This window comes from Carcharhinus amblyrhynchos, chromosome 27 (genome assembly GCF_965287045.1).
Source record: "Carcharhinus amblyrhynchos chromosome 27, sCarAmb.v2.hapA, whole genome shotgun sequence".
NCBI lineage: Eukaryota > Metazoa > Chordata > Chondrichthyes > Carcharhiniformes > Carcharhinidae > Carcharhinus > Carcharhinus amblyrhynchos.
In genome coordinates, this window is record NC_137350.1 from 28,835,968 (window position 1) to 28,854,704 (window position 18,737).

Consider the following 18,737-nt stretch of genomic DNA (forward strand, 5'->3'; position numbering starts at 1 on the left):
GAGGGTTGGCGGAGAATAGATTCGATGGAAGGGAAAGAGAACCCAACAACTAGTTTACCCTGTCTGGAGAGATTGGGAGTATTTTACTGCCCTCTCCCCAGCATGATTATCCAATCCTGCTAAAGCCAACAGCTTTGAAAGGCGTGCTGCATGTTTGACCTGAGTTGAGTTGATTTATTATTGTCACATGTATTGTTATAAAGTGAAAAGTATTGTTTCTTGTGCACTATAAAATATACCATTTGAAGAGTACATAGGAGAGAAGGAAAGGTTAGGATACAAACATAATGGGGGATTTCCCCGTACTGCCGGCCACCAGAATCATAGCAGGCGGGGGCCAGACCATTCAAAGATCTATTTACCTCAGGCAGGATTTTCTGGTTTTGGGGTGAGTGTGGAAGAAAATCCCACTCACAGCTAGGTGTAGGGAAAGATGAACTTAAGACAAGGTAGGTCCATTCAAAAGTCTGATGGCAGCAAGGAAGAAGCTGTTCTTGATTCGGCTGGTACGTGACCTCAGACCTTTGTACCTTTTTCCCGAGGGAAGAAGGTAGCATTCCACCCATTGTTTCTACGAGGGATGGGATGAGGTGGATGGCATGTGTGGAATGGGGATGGCATGGAAGAAATGAGGTGGGGTTGGTAGGAAAGATGGAATAACATGGGGTAGGGATGGGCAAGGAAGGCATTCTTGAGATGATGGAATTGATGAAATGTGACAAAATGGCAAGGACAAATATTTGTTTCAAATTATTATTTGGAAGCTATTCTTTGTGCTAAAAATGATGGTCCACTCGATTCGAATGGAAATGTTTCAGAAAAATTGGAAGGTGAATTAAAACAATACATCAGGGTAGATTCTAATCAATACTCTCCAGAGTTTCGACACAATCTAGCCATTGCACAAAAGAAGGAGCAGTTTATAATGTTGCTACGAATCCTGAATCTTAAACAAGGCTTTTGTCAAATAACAGGGCTGGTAGTTAGGATGCTGTTTTCTTCAATGATAGATGTTGAAATTATAACAGGCAGTTTTCAAGGAAATAGAGTGTTTATTCCTGGAATAATATTGAGCCCATCAGACGTAAACCTGCCTTTTCAGCTCAGGAGAAAACGGTCCCCAATTACACTCCCACATTCAATGACAATAAACAAGTCACAAGATCAGACAGTTGCAAAATTTGTATTTATATTTCTGGTCCTGATTTTTCACATGGACAGCTTTATGTAGCTTTTTCCAGAGCTTTGATTCTGTTAAAGTCTTTGGTGAAAGAATAAATAGAAATTCTGTATTTTTTTTCAAGAATACCACTGCTATAAAGATATTGATTTGATCGCCGGTTTCTGCCCATTACAAATACATTTTTTAAAGGCTTATTTATTAGTGTCACAAGTAGGCTTACATTAAGTTAATGTGAAAACACCCGAGTCTCCACATTCGGCACCTGTTCGGGTACACTGAGGGAGAATTTAGCACGGCCAGTGCATCTAACCATCACATCTTTCGGACTATGGGAGGAAACTGGAGCATCCGGAGCAAACCCACGCAGACATGGGGAGAATGTGCAAACTCCAAACAGACAGTGACCCAAGCCAGAAGTCAAACGCTTGGGTCACTGGTGCTGTGAGGCAGCAGTGCTAACCACTGTCTTGTATTGGATATTTTGAGCTAATTATTTGTAGCTTCATAGCCATGTTGATAGTACTGGCGGCCCAGACCATGTGGAAAACACGTTGCCACTTTATCAATTTTTGTGTGGACATTAATTCACCTTCCCTGGAGATTTTGCATCCTATTAATATTAATACTAAATCATAGAATCCTACAGTGCAGGAAGAGGCCATTTGGCCCATTGAGTCTGCACCGACCACAATCCCACTCATGGCCTATTCCCATAACCCCACATATTTATCCTGCTAATCCTCCTGACACTAGTGTTAATTTAACATGGCCAATCCACCTACCTGCACATCTTTGAAATGTGGGAGGAAACCCACACAGACACAGGGAGAACGTGCAGACTCCACACAGACAGTGATCCGAGGCCGAAATTGAATCCGGGTCCCTGGCGCTGTGAGGCAGCAGTGCTAACCACTGTGCCACCGTGCTGCCCCTACATAGAGGGAAGTGGTCAATGTCCGTGATGTTCTGTTGCCTGATGGTGGATGAATGGTAGTGCTTTGTTGCCATTCACTTGTCATTACCTTAGTCTTTTCACAGCTGGACCAGTCTCAACACCCCTACCCTCAAAACCAGTGGTCATGTCTTAGACTGCATGTACTTCGACAGTCAGCAAGGCAACATCAGGTTTCTTGAAACAGTTTGAAATTGATACTTTGACTTTAATGAGAAGCTAATAAAAGAATAAAAAACATAGGCCGAGATTCTCTGGCCTCCCAGCCGCCTGTTTCACACAGGCAACAGGTGGTGCGTTGTTTGCTAGGGATGATACCAGAGAATGGAAATTCCCATTGACCTCATCCCACACTAGCGGGAAACCCACAGAAGGGGGTGGGCTGCCGGTGGGACCAGAGAATCCCGCCAGCATGGCGGGCCATACAATTTGGCCAAGAAAATACCTCGGAGAAAAATTAGCATCAGACTGATTAAAAGTGAAATTTCTGGTCTAGAGTGTTTGGGGTAAAAGTTCACCTAAGATGGCGGGCACAAAACAAGTAATATTAGGTTGGGCCCTTACTGAGCGCGGCACCTGCTCTTCATTTCTGTTGCATTCAATGGGCACTGGGTGTGATAGGCGGCTGTTCCAATGTGATCACTTTGCACCAGGGCTTTAGTTGCCACTGCCCTAGTTAAAACATGATGCGGATTTGCCCCTTTTGTAAACCAAAATCTTCATTCACCTGATGAAGGGAAAATGCTCTGAAAGCTCATGCTACCAAATAAACCTGTTGGACTTTAATCTGACGTTGTGAGATTATTACTCTGGTTAAAACAGCAATAATTAGCGGTCTTTATGAATCAAATCAATTTTACACTGTCCTCGTTCAGTAATGAAAAGGTTTAACTAACTTTTATCTGGGTAAATTGATCAGTTCTGCATTCCCAAAGGAGGTAGGGATTTAAAAACCAAGATTTGTTTGTCAAAACTGTGTACGAAAGGCTGTAACATAATCTTGGTGTGTGATTTAATTCAGATTTGGTGCAAATGATCCAAAAGGTCTCAAATGTGTACTTGACTTAAACCTGAAAGATATTTCAGTAGTAATGCTTCACACTCTATAAATAGCTATATAGTTTAATATAGTATTTTTATAGCTCTTTATGGAAGAATATAGAGCAATTAATTTATTGATTCATATGTATAATGAATAGTGGCAATATGATGGACCTAATAAATAGATTGCTTTATTCCCATCCTGGAAGCACTCGCTATTACCTAATATCATATCTTGTCCAGCCAGTTTTCCTGTCACTTGATACATAAACCTATCCGTGGATAGGTTTATGGACGAAAAGGGACTGGTTTAGGTTAGTGGGTCATTGTTTTGTAACTGGTCGGCGCAACATCGTGGGCCGAAGGGCCTGTTCTGCGCTGTAATGTTCTATGTTCTATGTTCTATGTTAATCTCACATAGAGTCATAGAGGTTTACAGCTTAGAAATAGGCCCTTTGGCCCAACTTGTCCGTGCCGCCCCTTTTTTTTACCACTAAGCTAGTCCTAATTGCCCACGTTTGGTCCATATCCCTCTATACCCATCTTACCCATGTAACTGTCTAAATGTTTTTTAAAAGAAAAAGTTGTATCCGCCTCTATTACTACCTCTGGCAGCCTGTTCCAGACACTCACCACCCTCTGTGTGAAAAAATTACCGCTCTGGACCACCTCCCCTTAAACCTCTGCCCTCTTGTTTTAGATTCCCCTACCCTTGGGAAAATGATGACTATTTAGCTGATTGACATAACTTCACGTCCTTAATACTGTCTGTTGGCAAAAAGGAATTAGAAACTAGTATCAGGCCAGATTTTCTGACTCTTCCAGCCAACGGGACCTTCTGGTTCTACCAAAGGCCACTCTTCTCGGCCATGGCAGGTTCCCTTGGTGGTGAGGCGTGCAAGCCGTGCAAATCAGCAGGACCGGAAGATACTGCCAGCAGCCAATGGCAAGCCACCTCCACTGCCATAAAACACACCACGGGAAGTTGTGGGGGGGAGTGTTGGAAAATTCCACCCTCAGTTTAAAAAAAGATTGCAGATATGAAAAAAGACAAGGATATCATCTAGTTATTGAAGGAAACAATGAATGTAAATTTCTTTGAGAGAGTTTCAAAGTTTAGAACATTGTGTTGAGCCCGTTGTATAACTTGCCGAATGGTAAGCTTTAAACTCCTAATTTCATGGAAGATTATCAAAAGTCATAACTTAAATGCTGCAGCTATGTGGAATAGTAGGACAATTTTTTTTGTTTATAAATGAAGTAACCTTTGCTCTGGTCACTATTTATTCCTTAGTAATGTGTATTTTAAGAAAATAATTTATGCATTTGGTGCTTGATGTAACAGTCATTTTGTAATACAGAATTTGAGTATTGCAGAACTAAAGAGACTTCAGTGTTGAAGTTTTTTTTCCTGCTCTGATCAGGACAGACTCATGAAGAAGTTAACAGTGATAGTCATCACAATAATAAAAGGGTTACAAATCACAAAGTAAATCAAAGGAGAAGGTTTAATAAAAAACTTCATTACGCCATCTCTCAGACTATGCCCTAGGCCACACAAGCTTCCCACAACCATCACCTGCTTTCTATTTATGCTGGATCAGCTGGTCGGCTGACGATCACATCTTTTGCCATTGGTTACATTGTCTACTGGTCAGCTGACCCTCTCAGCATGTTACCATTGGTTACATTATAACAGATTCCAATGTTATCATTGGTCATATTATAACAACATTTATAGATAATAAATACCTTCTTAACTCATATCTTTACTAAAACAGCTTGCATCCATCCCTTTTTTTTGTTAGTACTAACATAACAAATGTAATGCTCATGGTTATATTTTGAAGTGGTTAAAATGTATCCTCTAACTGATCTGATATGAAAACATTTTCTCGAAGTAACAATTTCATCTATAGCTTTGAGGTGCTACTGTTCCCCTCAACTTTCCAAATCATTGTTCCGGTTTGTCATAAGAAGTTAACAATGCTATTCATCACAATAGTGAAAGGGTTAAAAATCACACAAGTTTAAAAATCACATAAGCTATAAACTGAACCTCAGTCACACAGGAAAAGCTATGTGCAAACGACGGGTTTTGATTGAAGTAAGCCCAGATAAGGCTCAAGGAGTATCTAATCAAATGGTTTGAATGCAACTGCAGTTCATGTCTGTCCATTGGAACAAGGAACAATGGAAAGGGAGGTTGAGAACCATTGGTCAGAGATATAGCATTTCTTGATAATATAACATACACAAGTTTCAACTGGACATTATACCCTTACGTGTGCATGATATAACCTTAACAATGATTGGAAAAAGATAACGCCTATTCTTTTATTGATATATGCTAATTACTTGCAATCAATGTTGAGACTTTAATTACCTTTGTATTTCTGAATGCTTTACTCTGAATGCCCTGAATGGATATTCAGGGTCCTGTAGCTGGCTATCGTAAAGTTCATCATCAAACCACTCTATTACTTTGTTTGGCTACTTGAGGGGAACAATAGTTTTTAAATACAACAAGAAAATCACCATAACAGCCCCTAACAATTGGAAAAGCAGTGACTCCATTATCTGGAGCGTCCCTCTTGTCAGTAGCACTTGAGTTTAAAGCTTCTTTAATGGGAGTCAGAACTCATTAATGGTTGCAGTTGTTGATTCCTTTTGGGAGTAATGTTCTAAAATGTTTAATGTAGCAAAAATTATATGAAAATAAATGAGCATTGGCAATTAGTAAAATAATCTCTTGCTAATTTCCATCAGGGCAAATTAGAACTCCGATGCTGTGAGCTGTATTATGTGATCAGTATGGTGACAGTTGCAAACTTGCAGATAGATTGGAGGCAGCTGATGACATTCTTTTTGTTAGATGCCAACATAGGGTGGTACAGGGCACAGTGGTTAGCACTGCGGTCGGACAGCAACCAGGGACCCAGGTTCGATTCCAGCCTCGGGTCACTCTCTATACCATTCTCCCTCTGTCTACATGGGATTCCTCCGGGTGCTTCAGTTTTCTCCCACACTCCAAAGATGTGTGGGTTAGGTTGAATGGCCACAGTAATTTGCCCTTTAACATCAAGGAGATTAGCAGATTTAGTATGTGGTGTTATGGGGATAGGGCCTGGGTTGGGGGGTTGTCGGCGCAGGCTTGATGGGCCGAATGGCCTCCTTCTGCACTGTAGGGATTCTATGATGTCTATTATGTTGTGATAATTTTCCAAATCATGCTACAAAATTTGGCTTGGTAGTGCCGTGTGTAGGGTGACCTGCGGCTGCTGCTACAAGCCAGACTGAGAGTGCTTCTGTAATTGTCTGCTATGATATAGTTAAAACTTCAGTTCAGCTTCCTGTTAAACGAAGGTGCCTACGATTCTGTAGGTTTAGTTTCACTTCCAATTGTGGCTGCATTTTAATGAGGTTTTTACAATGTAAAAGCAATTGTAGGTTTTTTTAAAAAGAATGAAGCTGTTGCTTAGCAACCAGAAGCTCATACTCAAAAGCAGAAACACTTGGGAGTTTCAGTCTGGAACCAGTTAACCCAGAGGCAAGAAGCATTCCACAGAAACTGCCAGTGTAGGCAGAACAATACAGAGGCATAGAGACCAAGTTCCAGGAATCAGGGACTGAGAGTTCCAGGAAGTTAAGGAAATGAACAACTGAAATCTGGAAAAGGGTTCTGTTCAGTGAAGTCAGGAATAGAGAAAGTGGTTCCTCATTAAAGACAGGACTGCAAAGGTACAGACCTGGAGAAGTCAACTAGCAAGGAGTCAGAGTCCAAGGTGAACCTAAGATTGGTAACACCTTAATACAGCTTTTGAAGCAGTTGATGTTCTGTGGGTGTGGCTGGATATTTGAAAAATTGTACAGAAGCTTGAATTCACTTGGTCATCCAGGGCAGAGAAATACCAAAAGGAGAGATTGAAATACTGGACATGGATCCTTGATGAAAGCATCCAAGAGAGAGCCCTGTGTGGGTGAACATTCCAAAGTATGTTCTTTGAGCATGGAGTTTAGATACCCTCATGTGACAGCCAGAATTCCAATTAGACCAGTGACTCATTGTATAAAATACATTGGCGGGGTGCGGGTCAGGTCGGGGCGGGTTGGAATCTGCTGAGAAATCCTCAGAAGTTGTATTGGGTGGCATTTGCCACTAGGTTTCAGAGTGTGGTGTGTCTGACCACAACTGACCTGTTGATTTGCATGGACTGTGTACTAACTGAGAATATTAGAGTATAAGATAAACTTTGTAACTTGCGTTATCCTTACAGATCTGTCTTTCTAGTTGAGTATTGATTTATTACACTGTGACCTCTAGATCTGTATAATTCTGTAAAAGTATAGCTGGAGTGAAGGAAGGTGTATTGTAGTTAATATTTTCTTAGTAAATGAATTTTTTTTGTAAAAAGTTAATCAGCAGTCATGTGGCTGTTCAAACCCATCTCCAAACAAAAAATAAAAGTTGGGATCTATCGAGCCAGGTGCCACTCTGGGACCTGACTGGCCAGTAGTAACATCAGCTGGGATTGTGATAGTCAATAGCCCTGTTGTCCACCACTCCTGCCAATCTTGCCTCCTGAAATATGGTCTGTGGATGGGATAGAACCAGAAATCCAGCACTCAGACTGGTGGTGCAGAATTCCACACCTTCCTACCTCTGTTCCCAGTCTCCGCAAAGAATAAAAAGCCGAGACAGCTCATAGCATCAGTATTATCTGACACAATTGGGGAAGCATTTGAACGTGTGTATTGTTGTTGCCCAGAGTTCTCTTCATTGACTACTTTGAAGAAACAAGCATCAGTGAGCACCTTGTGAAATAGCTCTCGCTGGTTGCCTTGGGAAACGTAGCAGCAGCCTTCTATCTCTCTATCTTCATTGAAAATAATGGGTACGGGGATTCAAATGTCCTTAAAACAGATTTAAAATATTGTTTTCAATTGAATATTTTTGCAGTTGGTTTTCTTAAGGTGGAAGCATATTAGTAGCAATGCTGCTACCACCAGTGGCATTCAAGGCATGTTACTGTTTAACAGCATTTTATTGCTCCCCTGATGGCTCACTTGCCAAATAAATATCTGAATATAACCAGCACAGCTCCAGCACTAGTTTCTCTTCCCTATTACCAACCTCACTTCCTTCATGACCTCCCTCAGGCCCTTTAAACTTTACTGTTTCCTCCCTGCATATTACCTTTATCGTTGTGAGTTTCTTTTGTATTTTTAGTCCCATCGCCTCTTTTTCTTTTGAAATTTCGTTTTTAATTTTAATTTTTTTCTACTGTCCAAATGATTCTGGGATTCATGGCACTTCTTTGAACATTCATGGTGATTTGCCACAGCAGTTATTGTCAGGGGAAAGATGAACAAAGAGAAAAGGAGAGATAATTGTCCAGAAAACTCCTAAGGTCAAAATCCCAAATAGTTACTCTGCTTTCCATTAGAAATTAACACTGGAATTCATTCTTAAATGCATGTCTTTTTAGTTAAGTATTGATTTTTTTATACTGTGACCTCTAGAAACTTATAAGCCATCAGCATTAGACTAACTCTTCGATGGGGATGACATGCTGCCTCACAGCACAGGGACCTGGGTTCAATTCCAGCCTCAGGTCGCTGTCTGTGTGGAGTTTGCACGTCCCCCCCATGTCTGCGTGGGTTTCTTCTGGGTGTGCCAGTTTCCTCCCACAGCCCCAAAATGTACAGGTAGGTTGATTGGCCATGCTAAATTGCCCCTTAGTGCCGGAGGGACTAGCAAAGACTGAGTGGGATTGTTGTTGGTGTAGGCCTGATGGGCCGAATTGAATCCCTGCAGTGCAAAACGAGGCCATTTGGCCCATCGAGTCTGCACCAACTCTCTGACAGAGCATCTTATCCAGGCCCTATCCCATAACCCCAAGTATTTACCTCGCCAGTACCCCTAACCTGCACAACTTTGGACTTTGGGAGGAAACTGGAGCCCCCAGAGGAAAGCCACGCAGAGACTGGGAGACCACGCAAACTCCACACAGTCACCTGAAGTTGGAATCCAACCCAGGTCCTTGGCTCTGTCCAAAGATGTGTGGGTTAGGTGGATTGATCATGTTAAATTGCCCCTTAATGTCAGGGGGACTGGCTGAGGTAAATGCATGGGGTTATGGGTATAGGGCCTGGGTGGGATTATGGAAGGTGCAGTCTCAATGGGTCGAATGGCCTCCTCATGCACTGTAGGATTCTATGATTCTATGAAGTGCGTTGGGAGAATGCACATGTCAGGCATAAGCACCAAATGGGCCAAATTGTCTATTTCTGTTCAGTAAATACAACGCAACCAATAAATGGCAAAGCATTTTGCTCTGTCTATGATTCACGAGTGATAAAAGCCTTTTTTATACTGCTGTCACATTTTTGAATATGAAATCAATGGTTCATTAGCTTTCTTACACAAAGAGCAATGAGAAATATAATTAGGCAGGATTCAGAAATAACATTTGAGTGATTAGAATTCCCTTTTGGTTCAAAACACCAATATCAAATTTAAGTTTAAATACAAGCACCATGCAAAACTGACTTTAGAAAAAACTTTGGCCCTGAAATTATACGGTAGGATAATTGCGTCTGAACGCATTCATCATATATTCCTCTGTCATCTATTTCACCGGGCATTTAAAATAAACAGCAGCGAAAGAAAATATAGGCAAGCTCATTGTGTGGTCATGATTATCATACAACTTCATTCCATGGGTTTCTTATTTTAATCTTACTTTCTTTGTTTAAATTATTGTTATTTAAGGAATGATTCAGCCCACATGGCCAATATGCCATTGAGGCTGCTCGACACAGTCCAAACCAGCCCTGGCAGATTGGTGAGCAGCGCTTGTCAAATGCCCGTGACATCAGTTCATCTATCTCATTTGAACATCTTCTCCAGTGCAACTTGTGTCGTGCTCGGTGGAGGTGGGGGGGATATCGGAGGGATGCGGTACTGTAGAATGCAGGCTGCACCATGATGGGGATTCTAGACTAATGATACGGTGACATTGTCTCCCTTTTCTCTGTTTGATGTCCATCGAGGGGAAGTCCTGCTGCCCGAGTTGATTGTTTGGACAGTTGTCCTAATTGGCAATTCAGGGCTGTTTGGATGGAGGTGGCAGGTGGGGTGAGTGACGTGCACAGTGTAGACTATTTGTAGATCATAGGAAGAGATATGGAAAAAGATGGCACACTTTACAGAATCGGGCGAAGTGAGATTAACCAACACTCCCATATGCCCAATAACGCAATTTCCATATCGCAAAGGTATTGTCTCATCCAGATTTGGTACACATACATGCCAAGCTCTCACACAATTTTACAGCCTTCCCATTGCACCTGTTGTATTACATATGGGACCCAGTCAACATAAACACACAGTTAAAAGTTTACCACTTGCACATCTTCCAAGGGCTTCACACGTTTTTAACACACACAGTCATGTCACATTTGGCACATGGTATCAGCAATGCCATGGTATAGCACGGTGGCACAGTGGTTAGCACTGCTGCTTCACAGCCCCAGGGACCCAGGTTTGACCCAGGTCACTGGCTGTTCCACTTATTGCCCATCCTTACTTACTGTTAAAAAAAAGCCCACGAAAAACTTTACAAAGTCAATCGCTTACCTTTACTCTCTTTAATCTTCTCTCCACTCGCTCTAACGAACAAATGGGTCTGTACTCGTTAGAGTTTGGAAGGCTTGAGGGGGGATCTTATAGAGACTTACAAGATAATGAACGGGATAGATAGGGTAGAGGGAGAGAGATTCTTCCCGCTTAGAAAATATAGCAGAACTAGAGGGCACAACCTCAAAATAAGGGAGGGGGGGGGTGCAGTTTAGAACGGAGTTGAGGAGGAACTTCTTCACTGAAAGGGTGGTGAATCTCTGGAATTCTCTGCCCATTGATGTGGTGGAGGCTACCTCATTGAATATATTTAAGTCATGGATAGATAGATTTCTGATAGACAAGGGAATTAAGGGTTATGGGGAGAAAGCGGGAAAGTGGAACTGATTTCACTTCAGATCAGCCATGATCTTATTGAATGGCAGGGCAGGCTCGAAGAGCCAGATGACCTACTCCTGCTCCTATTTCTTATGTTCTTATCTTATGTTCTTAGTTGCCCTTGTTCAAAGGGCAGTTGAGAGTCAATCACTTTGCTGTGGCTCTCGAATCCCATGTAGCCCAGACCGGGTAGGGATAGCAGATTTCCTTCCCTAAACAGCATTAGTAAATCAGGTAGATTTAGCCTGACAATCAACAATGGCTTCATGGTCATCTGTAGATTTTTAATTCCAGATATTTTTATTGAATTTAAATTCCACCATCTGCCATAGCAAGATTCAAACCTGGGTCCCAGAACATTAGCTGAGTTTCTGGATTAATAGTCTAGTGATAATATCACCCTACTGGGCAACCACAAGAGGCGCATGTGTTAACATCGCTGAGCAATGTAGTTGGAAGTGAATGATATGCACAGCAATTGAGAACTCTAGAAGCCTTGCAAACCAGTGGCAATGCACCACTGTGTAATCATTCAGCTACAGTATCTCAGTGCAGATGTCAAAGCTGTGCCACCTCTCTCATTACTGACCAGAAGCCTGTGCTTGAGCTGAGTTTAGTGCTACTCTAAGGTCTACAGGTATGCTCTTATTAACCCAAACATGCCTTTCTTCAGCACGCAGTATCGCAACCATGAAATATTGGCCGCGATTCTCCCAAAAGTGCTGAATTGGCGGCAAAGCTGTTCTAAACAACGACTGTTCTGTCAGTTCAGCTTCTCAGGTGAATCTTCCCACTCTGTGCACTGAAGAGCTCCCTGTCGTGAATCTCATTAAAAACCCAGGGGGGGCATGGCCTAGACACTGCTGAGTTTGACAGGTCTGGAACTCTGCCCATGCACAGTGGCCCCAAACTGTCAATCTCCCATTTGCTGGCCAGCTCAATCGTTGGCCAGCCTGGGGCCACCGCAGTGCTGCCTCTCCAGCAACCCCCATGGCCCAATCTCAGCCCCCACAGTAATTCCTGGGTGAGCACCCCAAGGTCCAGCCCACCCCCCCCACCTTCCGGCAGTGGCCATCCTCCCACCACCCTCACCCTGGCAGACATCCCCACCTCGCTGACCCCTCCTGGGGTCAGACTGCCCTGGAGTCAGGCTTCCCACCCAATTGCTGCCCTTCCTCCATTTCAGACCAATCCCTATGCAGAGTGGCAGTGGGAATCCCCACCCCCACCAATCACTCCTAGGCCCCCCCTCCTTGGGCCGTGTCAAGGTGCCCTCTGGGCAGAGGCACTTTGCCCCTTAGGCAATGCCAGGGAGCACAGGCTGACACTGCCAGGGTACCCATGCGCAGGGGGCACACCCCCCCCACCACCACCACCACCACCACCCAACCCCCTGGGCAGGCCTCGATTGTCTCCCCCCGTTCATTCTGGTGGGGTCTCCCACTAGTTCCCCGAACGTGGGGAGCTACTTAAACCCCGCCAGAATGAAGTAATCCTGATGGTGTGGAGATTCAATCGGGATCTGAAAGGTCCCAATAATTAACTAATATACATATTAAAAATACATGCAGAAAAGATTTGAAAGACTTACTTACCTGCCTTCCCGCCAATTTCCAGCGAGGTCTGACCGTAGATTGTTCACTGGCTCTGGGAGATGCGCAAGCGTTCCCAGGGCGTGTGTAAATCCCTGTTCAAGGCCAGAGATGCACATCTCCCACCGCAACCCAACAGAAAAGGTGAAGGTCACAGCGGGAGAATCGCGGCCATTGTGATTTTAAAAGACAAACTTGCCTTGACTTTGTTTAAACAAAATCCTTCAAAATACCTTTCAGGGAAGTATTCACTGATATATGGGAATATATTTTACCAAAAATCTGTACTAAGCAGGTACTGTAAACATTCTCTCTCTCTCTCTCTCTCTCGTGTTCTCTCTCAAGTGCTGAACTGCAGATCTCATTTCTCATAGACAAGTGGCGCACTTGATTGTGAACCAATTCCTCAACATTGCCCATTTCCAGATGGAGAACGACACGATGATATTGGAAATCTCCCAGATCAATCAGTCTATGTGAGTGAGCCTCTCAGATGATGACCCTTTGGGATGAGGAGAAACTATGGCACAGTGGCACAGTGGTTAACATTGCTGCCTCTTGGTGCTAGAGACCCAGATTCAATTCCGGCCTCGGTCACTATCTGTGTGAAGTTTGCACATTCTCCCCGTGTCTGCGTGAGTCTCCTCCCACACTCCAAAGATGAGCAGGTTAGATGGATCAGTCATGCTAAATTGTCCCCTAGTTTCAGGCAATTAGCAGGGTAAATATGTGGGGTTATCAAGATAGGGTATGGGTGGGATTGTTGTTAGTGCAGGCTCAATAGGTCGAATAGCCTCCTTCTGCGCTGTAGTAATTCTAATACTTCTTGCAGAGGGTGGTGAATTTGTGGAACTCTCTGCTCCATAGCACGGTGGAGTCTGAGTCATTGAATGGTTTCAAGAATGAGATAGATATATTTCTAATAGGAAGAAAAGGGATAAGGAGATGTGGGGAAGTGGTTATGAGGCCAGGGAGAGATCAGCCATGATCTGATTGAATGGTGGAGCAAGTTCAAAGGGCTGAATTTGCCAACTTCTGCTCCTAATTCCTGTGTTAGCGAAAAGGCAATTATTTCTAATCTGGATGGCACATACTTGGAAAACAACTCTCGTGCGCTGATCTCACTGCTGTGCAATTTTCAGGAAAGAACATGTTGTTCATGCATTTCGCATGGAATTCCTTTGTCCACAATTTTAACTGAGCTCATTAGCCTGATTAACTTGATTGGCCCGGACGATTTCAACACCGGAGTTCGAATATATTTCTGTGGATTTGTAACATTTCCCACAGCTGGTCTCATAAAATCTCAATGCTGATTTGAATTCAGAGCTCAATACTGTTCAACTCCCCATTCTTTATGGAATGAAAAGATGGTGCTATTTTGGTATATTCGATATCTAAAAATCCGTATGCGTTTGTTTACTTTGAAAATTTTCTTTTCATTGTGATATGAATAATGAATTTGTGCTGAATGCTTAACATTCAGAATAATAAACTACAATTTAAATTTAAAGTACAATTTGAAATCATAGAATCCATACAATCCGTACAGTACTGAAGAAGGCCATTCTACCCACTGATTCTGTACTGACCACAATGCCATCCAGGCCCTATTCCCGTAACCCCGCACATTTACCCTGCTAATCCCCCTGTCATTAGGGTCAATTTAGCATGGCCAATCCACCAATCACTTATATCCTTAACCCACACACCTTGGCACACTAAGGGGCAATTTAGCATTGCTGATCCACCTAACCTGCACATATTTAGACTTTGGGAGGAACTGAAGCACTCAGAGGAAACCTATGCGGACATGAGGAAAATGTGCAAACTCCGCACATACAGTGACCTGAGGCAAGAATTGAATCTGAGTCCCTGGCAGTCTGAGGCAGCTGTGCTAGCCATTGTGCCACCGTGCTGCCCTCATTCTGATGCTCCTAATGGCTAAATAAATTGTACATAAATTGAAGCAGCAACATGTATTTTATTAATCCTGTCCTGTCGGGATTCCATGAGGGGAATATTCCTGTCCCACCTGCCATGGGAATTAATTGGGGGGGGGGGGGGGGGCGGGGGGGGGGAGCGGTGTGAGGGGACAGAGCATGCAAATGCCTATTGATCTCAGGCAGGATTCTCCAGTTTTGGAGCAAGCACAGCCGGAAAATCCTGTCCAGTGATGCTATGATACCTGATCCTATCAGCATCCAAAGAGGTTAAAATTGCCCCGCCGTGGAGAATGGAAGAAGAGAAAGCTACTTGTCTGTTAAAGCTGAACGTTGGTCTCACCCGTGGTTTAAGATATTTCTGATGGTAGATCAGAGAGTCAAATAGGTGTTCCAGATTGGTACTTGAGGGAGGGTTAATTTGCTGAATTCTCAAATTTAGCCAGCACCAGTTAGAGATTTGGATGACCTGCAATCTCAGCAGGTAGAGTTGGTGATAGTTGCCCATTGTGCTGAAGCAACTCAACAGCCGAGTATTTCGGGTATGCCCATGTTCCTGAGTGCTCCAGTCAGGCCACCCTGCATTAAACTGTGAAATCAGAATCCTCAACCCTGCTCGATAGGCACACCACTGTGTCTGTCACCCTACCTCAGAGGTCTGTTCAACCGACAGACAGCACTCACTAAAAGCTTTTCAATGAAATACATTAAAAAAAACTTTTAAGTATAATGAGTAAGCACATCCTTTCACTTTAAAAAGCTATTTGAAACAGAAGTGTTCTTGTAATCCAGGACTATTTCCCCTCCCAGAGCAATCTCCTTAGTTTGTTTTTCAGTCCACAGCACTCTTGTGTGTAATCAAACACTTAGCCCATAATATGTAGCTCAGCTGTCTATACTCATCTATGGAAACGCATTCATGGATATTTACAATACCCTGCTTGTATTTCCGCAGTTCTTGACAGTGAATAGTTACATAAGTATTACTTCAGCTAAAGCACAGTGTATCATTTAGTTTCTTCAGCCGTTGTGCGAAGCGTTTGGACAAAGGACGTTTGCAAAGAAATCTTTCAGATCTAATTAGAGGCTTTGTAGCTTCTCGTGTATTCCTGTTTTCAGAGTTCCTCCAGAAGGAAGGATAAATTAATCTGGTCAGGAGGTGTCAGTCTGATTGACTGATCCTGAATAACGCTGTATCAATTTAAACACCGGGTGGGATATTTTGGGCCCTCTCAACCTCCAGGATCATCTGATCCCACCAAATGCCAGTGACTGTGCTGCCAAACCTCCCACGGCTGGTCCAGCCACACTCTCAGAGAGCTCCACATATGTTTAATTAATGCTCATTTAGTTCCTACCGATGGACATTAAAAATAAAACAGAATGCAACCACAATATTTATTCAGATCCACATTTGTAAACTAAATTATGAAGGAATGGGCGTCATTGAAATTTAGCCAAATATTGGATGTCATTTTGTTAAATATGTGGGTGTTATGTTTGGGTTATCAGTTTATAATTTATCAACCTTTCTGTTTAAGCCACTCTAAGTTTGCGCATTATCCACTTGCATCTCCATTTTATGGATGGCACGGTGGCACAATGGTTAGCGTTGCTGCCTAAAGTGCCAGGGAACCCAATTCATGGCTTGGGTCACTGTCTGTGTGGAGTTTGCACGTCATCACCATGTCTGCATGGGTTTCCTCCAGGTGTTCTAGTTTCCTCCCACAGTCCAAAAAGACTGTGCATTGGCCATGATAAATTCTCCCTCAGTGTGCCTGAACAGCACCGGAGTGTGGCAACGAGGGAATTTTCACAGTGACTTCACTGCAATGTTAATATAAACGTACAGTACAGGAAAGAGAATATAGTGAACTGGTGTGACGACAATAATTTCTCCCTCAATGTCAGCAAAACAAAGGAGATTGCCATCAACTTCAGGAAGCGTAGTGGAGGACATGCCTCTGTCTACGTCAATGGGGATGAAGTAAAAATGGTGAAGAGCTTCAAATTTTCAGGTGTCCAGATCACCAATAATCTGTCTTGGGACCTCTGCGCCAGCGCTATAATTAAAAAAGCCCATCAGTGCCTCTATTTTCTCAGAAGACTACGGAAATTTGGCATGTCTGCTGCAACTTTCACCAACTTTTACAGATGCACTATAGAAAGCATTCTTTCTGGTGATATCACAGCCTGGTGTGGCTCCTGCTCTAAGACTGCAAGAAACTATAAAGGGTCCTGAATGAAGCCCAGCCTATCACTCAAACCAGCCTCCCACCCATTGACCCCATCTACATTTCCTGCTGCTTTGGAAAAGCAGCCAGCATAATTAAGGACCCCTCACACACCAGACACACTCTCTTCCACTTTCTTCCATCGGAAAAAAGATACAAAATCTGAAGACACATACCAACCAATTCAAGAAGCTTCTTCCCTGCTGCCATCAGACTTTTGATTGGACCTACCTCGAATTAAATTGATCTTTCTCTACACCCTAGCTATAGACTTTGATACTACATTCTGCATCTTTCCTTTCTTTCTCTATGTACAGTATGCTTTGTCTGTATAGCATGCAAGAAACAATAATTTTCACTGTATACTAATACATGTGACAATAATTAATCAAATCGAATTAATGTAAGCCTACTTGTGACACTAGTAAATAAGTTAAACTTAAACTTATGGTGCAGCCAGTTTGTGTGGATTTTTCTCTTTCCAGTCAGAAACATCTTGGATCCAGTCTATGAATAATCTCCTGTGTGTCATTGACATGTTAGAGCCAATCTATGAATTATGTCAAGCATGTTAGTGTCAGGAGAATATACATTGCGGTCATCAATCTTGTCCATATTCATTACATGAAAGTTGCTCCAGAAAATTTAGACTTGAATGATGTGCTATGCAAACAGAATTTGAAACTTATCTGACCTCTCCACTCATCAGAATCTTTTCAGTCAGTCAAGTAGATGTGGGACGAGCTGCTGCGATTGGTTTTATAAATTCATTTAAAAAAAAGTCTCTTTGGTTGGGATAGTAAGTATTGAAGGTTTAATGGGTTGCAGTCATGGGTATGTCAATAAATAATAATAACAACAGCATATTTATCTAGCACCTTTATGGTGTCCCAGGATGCATCATGGAAGCAATTTAAAACAAGGTAGGACACCAAGCTACATCAGAGGATATTGGCCGGAATTTTTTGGCCGTTCACGCCTTGCCGTGACTGCAAATGCGGACAGAGAATTTGGCACACCAGGAATCCACGATATTGATCCAGCAACAATGAATGAGCAGAAATATGTTCCTAAGTCAAAGAGGCGCATGATTTAAATGGAAACAGACCAGAAGTGGTATTCCCATGTGTCTGCTGCCCTTGTTCTTCTAGGTGGTTGCAGTCACAGGTTTAGAAGATGCTGTCCTTTAAAAGGAGCGCTGGTGAGTTGCTGCCTTGCATCTTGTAGGCGGTACACACTGCTAACGCAATGTGTTGTTTGTATAGGGAGAGAGTGTTTAAGATGGTGGATTGGGTACCAATAAAACTGGTTGCTTTGCTTTGGATGGTGTCAAGCTCTTTGCTTTGGATGGTGTCAAGTTGCTGGAGCCTCATTCACTCAGACAGGTGGAGAATATTCCACCATGTACATTACTGACTCGTGCCATGTAAATGGTGGCAAGGCACTGGGAGTCAGAAGGGTTTAAAGGTTTATAGTTAAAGTTTATTTATTAGTGTCACAAGTTGAGTTACATTAATACCGCAATGAAGTTACTGTGAAAATCCCCTAGTCACCACACTCTGGCGTCTGTTCGGGTATACTGAGGGCAAGTTTAACATGGCCAATGCACCTAACTGGCACATCTTTCAGACTGTGGGAGGGAACTGTAGCACCTGGAGAAAACCCACACAGACATGGGGAGAATGTGCAAACTCCGCACAGAGAGTGACACAAGCCAGGAATCGAACCCAGGTCCGTGGCGCTGTGAGGCAGCGGTGCTAACCACTGTGCCA